This window comes from Poromitra crassiceps, assembly GCF_964638095.1.
Source record: "Poromitra crassiceps genome assembly, chromosome: 2".
Lineage (NCBI taxonomy): Eukaryota > Metazoa > Chordata > Actinopteri > Beryciformes > Melamphaidae > Poromitra > Poromitra crassiceps.
Window position 1 is genome coordinate 42,490,462 of NC_139624.1, and position 14,390 is coordinate 42,504,851.

Below are 14,390 nucleotides of genomic sequence, written 5' to 3' on the forward strand. Positions count from 1 at the left end.
TTCCTCATCCCTTGTCGCTGCTGTAAAGTCTCTCTGAAGGCTGTGGCTAGTGGCTACTAAAGACAGCATCACAACAAACTTATTTCAACACCTCTGAAAAAGCACAGGAATGCGATCATCGTGTTGCGGGCTGCACAAGATAACAAGAGCCACAACACACACACACACACACACACACACACACACACGCGCGCGCGCGCACACACACTTTTCACAAACACATTATCACCGGACGGTGAAATGTTGCCTTTAGGACACATAACAACAAAACAACACGTGGGGCCACTGAGTAGCTTAACGTAGCATCAACGTTATGTTTCCAGACTCACCGGGTCTGGTCTGTACCCGTGTCAAGTGACTGCAGGTTAGCAAGCAACAGCCAGGAAGTTAGGCATAGCAGTGCCACCTAAAACAGGAAGTTGGGTTGTTTTGCCTTCAGAGTAAAAGCATAAATTATGTCACTTATGAGAAAAAAAATGTTTTGAACTGTGCAGGGCAACAAATGGTTAGAGAAGTATAATAGTATTAAAAAATCAAATCAAAAATCTAATTTTGAGAGAAAAAATATGATATATATATTTTTTTTGCTGATCCGAAAAATCCGTGATCCGTGGCTCAAAATCCGTCACGCGATCCGATCCGTGGGTTTTCTGATCCGTGCCAGCCCTAACTCCGGGGGTCTCAAAGTTGGTCACAAAATAAATCTGGTCAAAATAAGGCCAGATTGGCGCCCCGTGGCTCACTTGGTGGAGCGCGTACCATTGGGGCTGGTCCTTTGCACTGCCGACCCGGGTTTGAACCGACCCGTGGCCCTTTGCTGCATGTCCTCCCCTCTCTCTCCCCGCTTTCCTGTCATCACACTGTCCTATCCAATAAAGGCACAAATGCCAGAAAAAAACATCTTTAAAAAAAGGTAGGATATCTACTCATTTCCCCCAATCACCTGCCTCGCTTATGTTTCAGAGATTCTTGATTGGTCGAATACCATCGAACTTCCTTCCCGTCTAAAGTTTTTTTTCTTTTCTTTGGAAGATGGCAACTTCCTCTGTCCAGATTTTAATAGGCTGAAGTATAGACTGTCTAGTATAGACTGGCTTCAGAGACTAGGGGTCGAGGCTCCATGTGGGGGTTATTATGTGAAGAGACATTGTCACATACACATGACAGTGCCTGTAAAGTGAGAGGATCTAGCCAGCCAGTGACTGCTGCTGACTTCCAGCTACAGACCAGAGGGGGTCAGACAGTGACTGCTGCTGACCTCCAGCTACAGACCAGAGGGGGTCAGACAGTGACTGCTGCTGACCTCCAGCTACAGACCAGAGGGGGTCAGACAGTGACTGCTGCTGACTTCCAGCTACAGACCAGAGGGGGTCAGACAGTGACTGCTGCTGACCTCCAGCTACAGACCAGAGGGGGTCAGACAGTGACTGCTGCTGACCTCCAGCTACAGACCAGAGGGGGTCAGACAGTGACTGCTGCTGACCTACAGCTACAGACCAGAGGGGGTCAGACAGTGACTGCTGCTGACCTCCAGCTACAGACCAGAGGGGGTCAGACAGTGACTGCTGCTGACCTCCAGCTACAGACCAGAGGGGGTCAGACAGTGACTGCTGCTGACCTCCAGCTACAGACCAGAGGGGGTCAGACAGTGACTGCTGCTGACCTCCAGCTACAGACCAGAGGGGGTCAGACAGTGACTGCTGCTGACTTCCAGCTACAGACCAGAGGGGGTCAGACAGTGACTGCTGCTGACCTCCAGCTACAGACCAGAGGGGGTCAGACAGTGACTGCTGCTGACCTCCAGCTACAGACCAGAGGGGGTCAGACAGTGACTGCTGCTGACCTACAGCTACAGACCAGAGGGGGTCAGACAGTGACTGCTGCTGACCTCCAGCTACAGACCAGAGGGGGTCAGACAGTGACTGCTGCTGACCTACAGCTACAGACCAGAGGGGGTCAGACAGTGACTGCTGCTGACCTACAGCTACAGACCAGAGGGGGTCAGACAGTGACTGCTGCTGACCTCCAGCTACAGACCAGAGGGGGTCAGACAGTGACTGCTGCTGACCTACAGCTACAGACCAGAGGGGGTCAGACAGTGACTGCTGCTGACCTACAGCTACAGACCAGAGGGGGTCAGACAGTGACTGCTGCTGACCTACAGCTACAGACCAGAGGGGGTCAGACAGTGACTGCTGCTGACCTACAGCTACAGACCAGAGGGGGTCAGACAGTGACTGCTGCTGACCTACAGCTACAGACCAGAGGGGGTCAGACAGTGACTGCTGCTGACCTACAGCTACAGACCAGAGGGGGTCAGACAGTGACTGCTGCTGACTTCCAGCTACAGACCAGAGGGGGTCAGACAGTGACTGCTGCTGACCTACAGCTACAGACCAGAGGGGATCAGACAGTGACTGCTGCTGATGTCCAGCTACAGACCAGAGGGGGTCAGACAGTGACTGCTGCTGACCTCCAGCTACAGACCAGAGGGGGTCAGACAGTGACTGCTGCTGATGTCCAGCTACAGACCAGAGGGGGTCAGACAGTGACTGCTGCTGACCTACAGCTACAGACCAGAGGGGATCAGACAGTGACTGCTGCTGATGTCCAGCTACAGACCAGAGGGGGTCAGACAGTGACTGCTGCTGACCTCCAGCTACAGACCAGAGGGGGTCAGACAGTGACTGCTGCTGATGTCCAGCTACAGACCAGAGGGGGTCAGACAGTGACTGCTGCTGACCTACAGCTACAGACCAGAGGGGATCAGACAGTGACTGCTGCTGATGTCCAGCTACAGACCAGAGGGGGTCAGACAGTGACTGCTGCTGACCTCCAGCTACAGACCAGAGGGGGTCAGACAGTGACTGCTGCTGATGTCCAGCTACAGACCAGAGGGGGTCAGACAGTGACTGCTGCTGATGTCCAGCTACAGACCAGAGGGGGTCAGACAGTGACTGCTGCTGACCTCCAGCTACAGACCAGAGGGGGTCAGACAGTGACTGCTGCTGACCTACAGCTACAGACCAGAGGGGATCAGACAGTGACTGCTGCTGATGTCCAGCTACAGACCAGAGGGGGTCAGACAGTGACTGCTGCTGACCTCCAGCTACAGACCAGAGGGGGTCAGACAGTGACTGCTGCTGATGTCCAGCTACAGACCAGAGGGGGTCAGACAGTGACTGCTGCTGATGTCCAGCTACAGACCAGAGGGGGTCAGACAGTGACTGCTGCTGATGTCCAGCTACAGACCAGAGGGGGTCAGACAGTGACTGCTGCTGATGTCCAGCTACAGACCAGAGGGGGTCAGACAGTGACTGCTGCTGACCTCCAGCTACAGACCAGAGGGGGTCAGACAGTGACTGCTGCTGACCTCCAGCTACAGACCAGAGGGGGTCAGACAGTGACTGCTGCTGACCTCCAGCTACAGACCAGAGGGGGTCAGACAGTGACTGCTGCTGACCTCCAGCTACAGACCAGAGGGGGTCAGACAGTGACTGCTGCTGATGTCCAGCTACAGACCAGAGGGGGTCAGACAGTGACTGCTGCTGACCTACAGCTACAGACCAGAGGGGGTCAGACAGTGACTGCTGCTGACCTCCAGCTACAGACCAGAGGGGGTCAGACAGTGACTGCTGCTGACCTCCAGCTACAGACCAGAGGGGGTCAGACAGTGACTGCTGCTGACCTACAGCTACAGACCAGAGGGGGTCAGACAGTGACTGCTGCTGACCTACAGCTACAGACCAGAGGGGATCAGACAGTGACTGCTGCTGACTTCCAGCTACAGACCAGAGGGGATCAGACAGTGACTGCTGCTGACCTACAGCTACAGACCAGAGGGGGTCAGACAGTGACTGCTGCTGACCTACAGCTACAGACCAGAGGGGGTCAGACAGTGACTGCTGCTGACTTCCAGCTACAGACCAGAGGGGGTCAGACAGTGACTGCTGCTGACCTCCAGCTACAGACCAGAGGGGGTCAGACAGTGACTGCTGCTGACTTCCAGCTACAGACCAGAGGGGATCAGACAGTGACTGCTGCTGACCTCCAGCTACAGACCAGAGGGGGTCAGACAGTGACTGCTGCTGACCTCCAGCTACAGACCAGAGGGGGTCAGACAGTGACTGCTGCTGACCTACAGCTACAGACCAGAGGGGGTCAGACAGTGACTGCTGCTGACCTCCAGCTACAGACCAGAGGGGGTCAGACAGTGACTGCTGCTGACCTACAGCTACAGACCAGAGGGGGTCAGACAGTGACTGCTGCTGACCTACAGCTACAGACCAGAGGGGGTCAGACAGTGACTGCTGCTGACCTCCAGCTACAGACCAGAGGGGGTCAGACAGTGACTGCTGCTGACCTACAGCTACAGACCAGAGGGGTCAGACAGTGACTGCTGCTGACCTCCAGCTACAGACCAGAGGGGGTCAGACAGTGACTGCTGCTGACCTCCAGCTACAGACCAGAGGGGGTCAGAGAGGGAGAAATGGAGAGTGTGCCAAAATAGATGAAATATGGGAGGCGGAGAAATGGAAAGAGGGTGGTGAGGTGACATAGTACTGTATGGGCATCATGCATTTTAGTCACCGTGAATTTGTGCATGGGGCGAAGGAGTATAGAAGTACAGTTATCATCTGAGTGAGTGTGCATCGTTGACAGCAGTTGAGTGTGTGTGTGTGTGTGTGTGTGTGTGTGTGTGTGTGTGTGTGTGTGTGTGTGTGTGTGTGACTGAGAGAGAGTGAGGGAGAGACACTAGATGGCAGCAGTTAATATTTAAGAGGGTTAAGTACTGCTGTCCCCCCAGGCATGGTGAGTGGAGGATGTTTGTGTGCGTCTGCATCTCCTCCTGTGGTTTTGTGCGTGTATGTGTAAGACGTACTGACCCAACTAGCACACACTTTTGAGGCCTATCATGCATGCATAAGCAAAAAAAAACACACACACACACACACACACACACACACACACACACACACACACACACATACAGTGGTGACATTTGACCTGTATGTGGTTCCGGAGATAGCCTGTGGGGGAGATGATGAGTTGAATGGCGACAGACAGACTGATAGTCAGACACTGGACATTGGCCCCTATTGACGACACAAAGAACTCTATCTCTCTGCCTGGTCTCATCATCATCACCATCGACACATCCCTCCTCCTTTCATCAATGCTTTCTTCCCTTCTTTTCTTCTCCATCTCTTTATCCATCCATCCTGACCTCGCTCCTCTCCCCCTCTTCTCTCTCCTCTTTTTGTTTGTCTGAGCTGCTTTTTGATGTTATTCCTTTGATAATCATCACATGAATGGCTCTGTTATGGTTGAAAGTCAAGGTACCCATAGTGGGCCATATCTTTTTATGATATTGCATAAAAAATTTGCAATCATATAGACAGGGTCCAAAATTAACAGTAGCCAACCGCCAATGACGAGTAGATTTTGCATTTGGCTAGTAAATCCCAGAAGGCCACAAGCACGCATGCACGCACACACATACACACACGCACACACACACACACACTAGAGATGCGCGGATGAGCTTTTATGCCACCCTAATCCATGTGTATGCATGAACCATGCGTCCGCCATAAATCTGCGCAAATTATTTCATACTATTTATAGATCCGCGCCCGCCGTGCACCCGACATTTCACAACGCTATAAAGGGGCGAGTCTCTCATTGGGGAGACAAACTTACTGTTTCTGCTGCCGTCTGTGCGATTGCTGCAGTCCAAGAGTCCAAATAAACGTCCATGCTTTGGGAGTCAGATTATGTCCAGTCCAGCACTTTCCCTCATGTAGCCTACTATGCTAATGCTATAGCTTTAAGTTTAGATCTAGACTGGATTTGTCTCATCGTATGGGAAAATACGAATGCATCTTCTCTTCCAACACGTCTTCAGCGGCGACTCCTGTTTGAGGTGCTGGTGACATCATTGACCATATATGGATCAAGAAAGGAGGCATATCCCATCGACGTTTAGCGCATGGCTATTGTTTACCACTGCCTTGGTCCTTTAGGGTCTTTTGCTATCCCACAATAGGCGGTTAATAATGTGCCTGACAAAAAATGAAGCTTGAAATACATTCATAGACTAGAGAACGTAATTAGTATTAATTTTCCTCATTAATGATACATCATTTCACCCGCCCGCAACCCATGCGCTATTAATCAGAATGTTTATTGTTATGTTCTGCCCCGCCCGCGGGGCAGGATGTCCGCGGTCAGTGCAGTTAACTGCGGCACGTGCATCTCTAACACACATGCACGTGCACACACACGCATGCACACACACACACGCAAACACACACACACACACACACACACACACACACACACACACACACACTGTGCTGTGATTGTCTTTACCCTTCTCTTCCTCCTTCAGTTGCTCCCCATCTCTGTCTTTATCTTTCTCCCCTTTTCTTTTTAATTTGCCTGCAGTGTGTGTTCTGTCTCTCTCCTCTCTCTCTGTTCATCTCTCCCTTCCATCTTATTCTTATTTCTCACACTGTGTTCCCTGCTCTCTCTGTCTCTCTCTCTGTCTTTCTCTCTCTGTCTCCTTCTCTACCCCTTGTCTTTAGGTGACAGGTCCTCCGTTTGCAGTCAACGCTGTCGTGTTCTCTGTCTGCTCTCTGTCAGCATTGTCTTTCCACGACACGCACACACACACACACGCACACACACACACACGCACACACACACACACACACACGCACACACACACACACACACACACACAAACACGGTTGGGACGCTCGTCTTTTTTCAGATTGAGACAGCTAGACATCTACAGTTGTTTCAGGTTCCGAGTTTGCTGCAATTTTGCAATATTGTCATGTTTGACTTTGAGAGTTTACTTTCACTCTTGCTACAGCAGCACAATTATAAACTTACAGACTAACAAACAGTGCGGCATAACAGCTTCCCTCACAGGAGTGTTTTTCATAGACATGAAAATCACACAAACACAAATCAAACCAGTTTGATGCACCATTGTCATAATTGGTGTAAAAGTATTGAGAGCACTTTTCCACTGAATACATTTCCTGGCTTTGTTTGTGTCTTGTGTTTGTTGTTGTTTGTGTGTGGCTGCTTGTGGTTCACCTCGGCACTGTGCTCGTCTTGGTGTCGCATGGTGTGTGGGAGGGAGGACCTCATTTGATACTTGAGGAGTAATTAGCATAAGGCATCTTACTATCTCTCCACTGTATGTCCTCCTCTGCCTTTTACACACACACACACACACACACACACACACACACACACACACACACACACACACACAAGCTCTCCTCAAGTCATTTCTGCACAATGTATTTGGAAGGCTAACTAGGCTAGTATGATTAATGTGCACGGGATGATCCATGCCGGTTCTCCATTCCAACGAGTCCCATAGGGAACCCTCTGCTCTCTGTCACACACACACACACACACACACACACACACACACACACACACACACACACACACGCGCACACACACACGCACACACACACACACACACACACACGCACACACAGCTCTCTGTCTCACACACGTTGGCTAGCCAGCGAGCAGCGCTCTACATACTGAATGGTTACTGTGATGAATGATTAACACACAGCCACGCTAAATGATAGCCAATGGATCATTTATATAGCAACTACAGAGGAGGACCTTACAGAAACCAAGAGAGAGAGAGAGAGAGAGAGAGAGAGAGAGAGTCTGGTATTACTGTAGTAGCTGTGACAGTGCTGTGGCATTGGCAATACACATCCACACACACACCCACACAGCACAGCACACCAAGCAGTGCAGACGGCCCCCTCTGTGTGTGTGTGTCTCTCTCTCCCCCCCTCTATCTCTCTCCTCCCTCTCTCTCTCCCCCCGTCTCCCTCTCTCTCTCCCCCCGTCTCCCTCTCTCCCTCTCTCTCTCTCCCTCTCTCTCTCTCCCTCTCTCTCCCTCTGTGGAGCGCTGCTGTTAAGACAGCCGTGAAACACAGCCTCATTTCCCCAGCTATTTCCCAGTGAAACCCAAATGAAAAGATACTACCGACCTTTCCCTCTCTCCTGCTACACCGCTGCAGTAAATGCTGACGAGAGACTGCAGTACCGTCTCTGACCTTTTGCCAGGCTCACACACACACACACACACACACACACACACACACACACACACACACACACACACACACACGAACTGTTCCTATTACTGGCGGTGCCTTTGACTCATCAGCAGAGTCCAGAGGTGGTGTGGAGGAATTTAATGACGAACAATGTCTCTTCAGTTTGAGTGCTCCCAGGCCAGGCCACCAGGTGCACCATTTGTCCTTTATTTAAAGGAGAAAGGGGGCTTGAGTGGCCCTTAAACCCATGCTTGTGTGTGTGTGTGTGTGTGTGTGTGTGTGTGTGTGTGTGTGTGTGTGTCTGTGTGTGTGTGCGTGCGTGCGTGCGAGAGAGAGAGAGACCAGTAGACAATCAGACAGACACTGACAGAGTAATCATACTGTCTCTGTGGCTTTGTTTGTACTCCAATACTTGGGTGTGCATTATGAGACGGCTCTCTCAAATCAAGCAATCTGATTGGTTCACAGCCGTGGTATATTTAGCGTATACCACAGCTAGAGCTACATCCCTGAAACACTCCGCAAAAGGGAGCTCCTAAGCCAATCCATGTCACCCTACGCAGAGTGCCTTGCGGTAGTGTTTATTGTTGTCTCCTGCTAGTGACATCATCAGTATACGTACGGCAGCTAGCTAGCCGCTAGCTAGCTAACTAGCCTCGCAAACAGAGTGGCTGTCTGTGTGTTCTCCCTGGCTGTACAACATAAGTCTCATGGAATATCGGATGTGGGGCTTGGAAGTGAGCGAGGAAGTTCTGAAAATGTGTTTTATTCCAACATCGGTTGTACTACAAACCAAGTTAACGTAGCACACCCAGCCTGTGTTTGCCCAACCACTAACGTAGGCTAACATAGCCTAGCATAGCTGGCTTTCACAGGCAGACGAACAACCGATACCTTTTAGCTGGAATAAAGTAACGAAGACACACCTTTTCAGAACTTGCCAGTTAGTCCAACGTACTTGCTCTCCTTTTTGTTTGGTCCCTATAACATAACGTTAGCACTAGCATTAACCAAAGTTAGCTAGCTAACCTTAGCTGTTTGTTTGTCACCATGCCTGTTGCTATCTAACGTTACACTGTAGGCTACGTTGTTCAGCAACTGCGTCGGACTCGGCTCTGTGCAGGGAGCCAGAGACTATTTTGTTACTTGGAAGAGTATGATTTATGAATAACAACCATTTAAATTGGAGTTGTCTATTACTTTCATATTGCCATACTTGGTAACCGTTTTATAAAAGCAATAGCTCACTTCAGGCCGTGATATATGCTCATTATACCACACCTAAGGGTGTAGGTGTGCTATAATGAGCATATATACCATGGCCTGTCGTGAGCTATTGATTAAATATAATGTAAGCTGTACATCTGCCTTTTAAATGTACAGCATATCCACCAAATCTCACCCTTTAAATCCCCCATAAAGCCCCGTATAACCTCCCTACCACCTTCCTGTCCCCTTAGTGCCACCCTCATAGGCTGTTCATATTTAATGAGGACCGGGTTGTCCTTTCACTTTGACCTTTGACCTTACAGTCTGTCTTCCAGGGATGGTGGATGAGAAACGGAGAGGCGATGGCCCTAAATATCCTTTATGGAAATATGGCTGGACTTCCTCTGAGACCCCCTCCCTACACAGCCCCTCCTCTAGCTCCCACACCCCCCGATCCCTGATCAATAAATAATGGGGTGAGGCGGCACGAGTGTGCAGCTACCAGATTGTGAGTTAGAGAGGGAAGACAAGGCAGGGGAGGGGAGGAGAGTGCTGCGTGTTGCATTGCAATGAGAAGCTGTGGGAGCTGTCACTGGGCGAGAGAGACAGCAAGACAGGGAGAGAGAGAGAGAGAGAGAGAGAGAGAGGACAACAGAGGTGTTAACAGGGGAGGGAAGAGATCAACAACACAGCAGGGAAAGGTAAATGGTAAATGGTAAATGGTCTGCATTTATATAGCGCTTTTATCCAAAGCGCTTTACAATGAGTAGATAGTCTACATTCACCCATTCATACACCAATGGCGGCAGGCTGCCACGCAGGGTGCCTACACACCATCGGGAGCAATTTGGGGTTAAGTGTCTTGCCCAAGGACACAACGACAGCAGCTGGGAGGGAGCGGGGATCGAACCGCCAACCCTTGCGTCATTGGCCGACCCGCTCTACCTCCTGAGCTAAAGCCGTCCCAAAGGAAAGGAAAGGTGTCGGAATGGAGAGATAAGATGTAGATGTAGGGGGAGTAAAGGGACAGAAGAGAAAGAGACAGAACAAGAGTTTGTACCATAAAATAGAATTATGTCTGAAATCGCTGCAAATTCAACCACTGACTATACGCGGGTTCAGCCGATCAGTATTTTGGTAAACAAATGGCGTCACTGGGTGGAAACGGGGTTACGCGCCGAATACTCAGGTAAGCACAGCAGAGAGTTGCAGAACAGGAGTTGCCGCCATGACACTCACCGCAACAATAGAAACGATATTTTAGAGCCACAATATCATTATAAATATCAACAACTAGCCAACAGATATCAAAGCTGGTGGGCTTGATGGAAAGAGCATGACTCTAACCGTTCTATCAAACTGGTCATTCAGTGGAGTTTTATTGCCACACAACTAACATTAGGTCATAGCTAACAGCTAGCTTACTTGACTTGACTTGAATGGGGACTGACTGGCTACCAGCCTCAAGTGGCCATTCGAGGAACTGCATTTTTCTGTACGAATGCATTGGCCTCAGTGTGTGACCAAGTAAGCCTGCCTCGTTTGTCCAGACTAGGTAGTTTTTATTCTTAGCCTGCATATTGAAACACATGTGTTTCAGCTGTGTTTCCGGAATAACCTTAGTCTATACGAACAGGCCTGAAAATGCATATCACACAACCATTCATGTACACTAGGCAAAAAGCATGCGCATGCTGCTAGGATTAGGAAATAGATTGTCCAACCACTCGGTTGGTTCTTAAGCTAAATGGCTAAAACTCAGTCCGCGCTCTCTTAAGTCAGTCTTTTTCCCGTCTTTCTTTGGATTATATTGATGCCGAATTGACAAGAAGACGGTCAACATATGACGACTTTCATCTTGTGTTTCTAGCTATGTGTTTTTACGGACACAAGGACATGTTAATATATCATCATTCAAATTCTTAACTAACCACTACAGCAGCACTCGGTAACTGCAAAGTATGATAAGGTTGTGTTGACGTTGACTGCTGTTAGTTTGAATAATGGTTTAATAATATGTAGTGTTTGTAATTGTAACGTTACTCAGTTTCTAAAAGTAAATGGCTGCCCTTTGTGTTTTTTAAACTACATTCCTACTTAAACATGTTAAACATGTTATGTTTACATTATGTAAACTTGACAGTTTTCCAAAGGTCTTGTTTCTGCTCATCCAGATTACAACTCAACCCTGTAATATTCTAGCTAATACAGGCTCAGCAGCGTATTCAAATTGGTCTCCATCTTCTGGGGTCAGATATGTCGGGGTCATGTGGACGCAAGGCGCAAACATAGCAAAAGTTATGCAGATTAAAATGAAAACATAGTCATGTAAACATAGTCTTAATGTTCTCCATGTTTGCCTGTCTAGCTGTCAAAGCCATGGGCAGGAGCATTTGACATGGCCTTTCCTCCCCTCTTCTCCTCAGGCTGTTATTGTCAATTATATCCCATTGGCAGGTAATTAGAGGCTTTTTAGGAGCAGCCATCAGTCACTGTGTAGTCATGTGAATTCTACAGGTAATTAGTGTGAGCCACGGTCAAGTGGATGAAGGCAGTATACAGATAAAAAACAAGAAGCTCTTGAGCCCCCTCTGTGGCTCCCTGAAGTACTGCAACACACAGACACACGCTCACACACACACACACACACACACACACACACACACACACACACACACACACACACACACACACACACACACACACCCCTGTACAGACACGTCAGATGTGGCTCATCTAAATGACGAAGCAAAAAATGAGCTGCTTAGGGTTTTAAAGGTAAATCAATTTAATAAGAAGTAATTTGTACCTGCGTACTTCACAGTTAACAAACAGTGTACATCTTCAAATAGGTGATACGGGCAAGGCACAAACGCAACGCGTTTCAACCGTTGGTTTTCATCAGGCTGTATGGGAGGGCGTCGGCCACCGCACCAGGTTAAATAGAGAACATAGCCTACGTGGCACAGGTAGTGTGGAGTGACGTGAAGGGGGCAGAGCCCTGACGTCAGAGGAAAAGGTCTGCTCTACTAGGGTAGACAGAACTAGCAGAGATTCATACATGATGATATATTACAAAAATACTAATGCAAAAATAGGCTACATGTCACATCAATAATGCTGTAGGAAAATACAGGTCCTATCATGTTGATGTTAATGCCAAACATATCAGCAAAATCACGCAAGGATATGATGTAAGAATCACACAGAGTAATGCATCTAATTAATGAATAATATAAATATAAATATAGCATAACAGTAGGCATTCCAATACTACAGACTTCAAGATCTCCCTAAATAAAGCATGCAAGGTCCAGCTCCTCATTGAGTCCGTTAGGAGCGGAGGTATCCAGCCTGTGGATCCAGTGCGCTTCACGCTGGAGAAGCGTCCTGTCTAGGTCGCCACCCCTCGGGTGGGGTTTGACAATGTCTATGGCCCAGAAGCGGAGGTCTGAAACACTATGGTCGTGTCGAATAAAGTGATCCACGATAGGGGCTGATGATCCTCCTTATCCACACCTCTAACTCTGAGGCCAGCAGGCTCAAAACTGAGATTGCTTCCAACATCACCTCCGTGAAAGACAAGACGACACCTGAGGACTTCAACACCCAGGCCTCCAACATCCAGGAGGCGATCAATAAATTGAAGGAGGAGACAAAAGCCTACAAGTATAAGAAATTTGTACGCGACATTAACGACTACCAAAGAAACCACGTCTACCAGTGGCTGAACCCAGCTACACGCAGACCCAGGAGAGTCACCTTTAGGGACTCATCCCCCGACTACACCTGCTCCAGCGGCGATGATTCAGAGGGATATGCACCCTTCCCTGCATCAGCCTCCTCCTCATCGGCCCCTTTTTTAGACCAAGGCCGTTCCGCGCGGACAGGACGGCTAAAACGAGGCTCCGGCACGAAGCCTCCTCCGTACCGAGGCGGTGTTTCCCAACCCCAGACCCGCTACTACACCAGGAGTGTGTCCCCCAACCCATACCTGTGATAAATCTCTCCTGCAAAGCATTAACACAATCACACCTTGATCTGCTATCTAAAGGTTTGTCTTTTGTCCCCACTGCCAAGTACCAGCCATTTAACACAAGAGTCAATCTACATAAATTCATTCGCAAACTCAGGCTTAGACTGTACTTTAGGCAACATAGCAGCAGTGATAACACCCCTCCAGCTTTGGCACCCCCCTCCTCCTTCATTCCACCTGGACCTATAGACTCTGCCATTGATACCTACAGTAAGCTCATACATCAGGACATTTCCGCGCTGGAACAGAGCATCCCCTCTGTTACACATAACATTACGCGCAGGGAAAGAGCATCTCTTACAGATCTACAAAGGGATGATTCTATTGTCATTCGACCAGCCGACAAAGGTGGAGCTGTTGTGGTCCAGAACCGTGCTGATTATATCACAGAAGCCATGCGTCAACTCTCTGACACATCTACTTATAAGCGTTGCATTAGTGACCCAGGTCCCCGCACCCGTACGACCATTAAATCTGTGATCGACACTGCACTGCAGGCGGGACAGATCACTAAACGCAACCATAGATTCCTGTTACACAAACACTATAGGACCCCAGCATTCTATCTCCTCCCCAAAATCCATAAAAACATAACCCCGCCCCCTGGCCGGCCTATCGTTTCTGGCAACGAGAGCTTACTTGAGCCTCTTTCTAAATTCATCGACCACCACATACAACCTTTTGTACAGAGTCTACCAGCTTATATCCGGGACACGTCTGACTTTTTACGGATCATTGAGCAAATTGACATTGATGTGCCATCTGCCCTACTTGTCACCATGGACATTGAATCCCTGTATACCAACATCCCACAGCAGGGGGCAGTAGATACCATCAATCACACATTGACAGGTAGAATATCCACTCACCCCCCCAATGATTTCATATCCACACTGGCTGACATTAGTCTACGTAACAATTATTTCTTGTTCAACGGAGACTTTTATCTACAGACCTCTGGTGTTGCTATGGGGTGTGCCGCGGCTCCCAGTATTGCCAACCTCTACGTAGGTGCCTTTGAAAGAGACTTT

The 14,390-nt window shown here is 49.1% G+C and overlaps 1 protein-coding gene across 2 annotated transcripts in view; it reads left to right on the forward strand.

The window, feature by feature from the left end:
- Window positions 1-14,390, forward strand: part of plxna4 (plexin A4) — a gene marked incomplete at both ends in the record, with an annotated part of 489,925 nt that overhangs the window by 148,999 nt on the left and 326,536 nt on the right. The gene's annotated exons all lie outside the window — the stretch shown is intronic.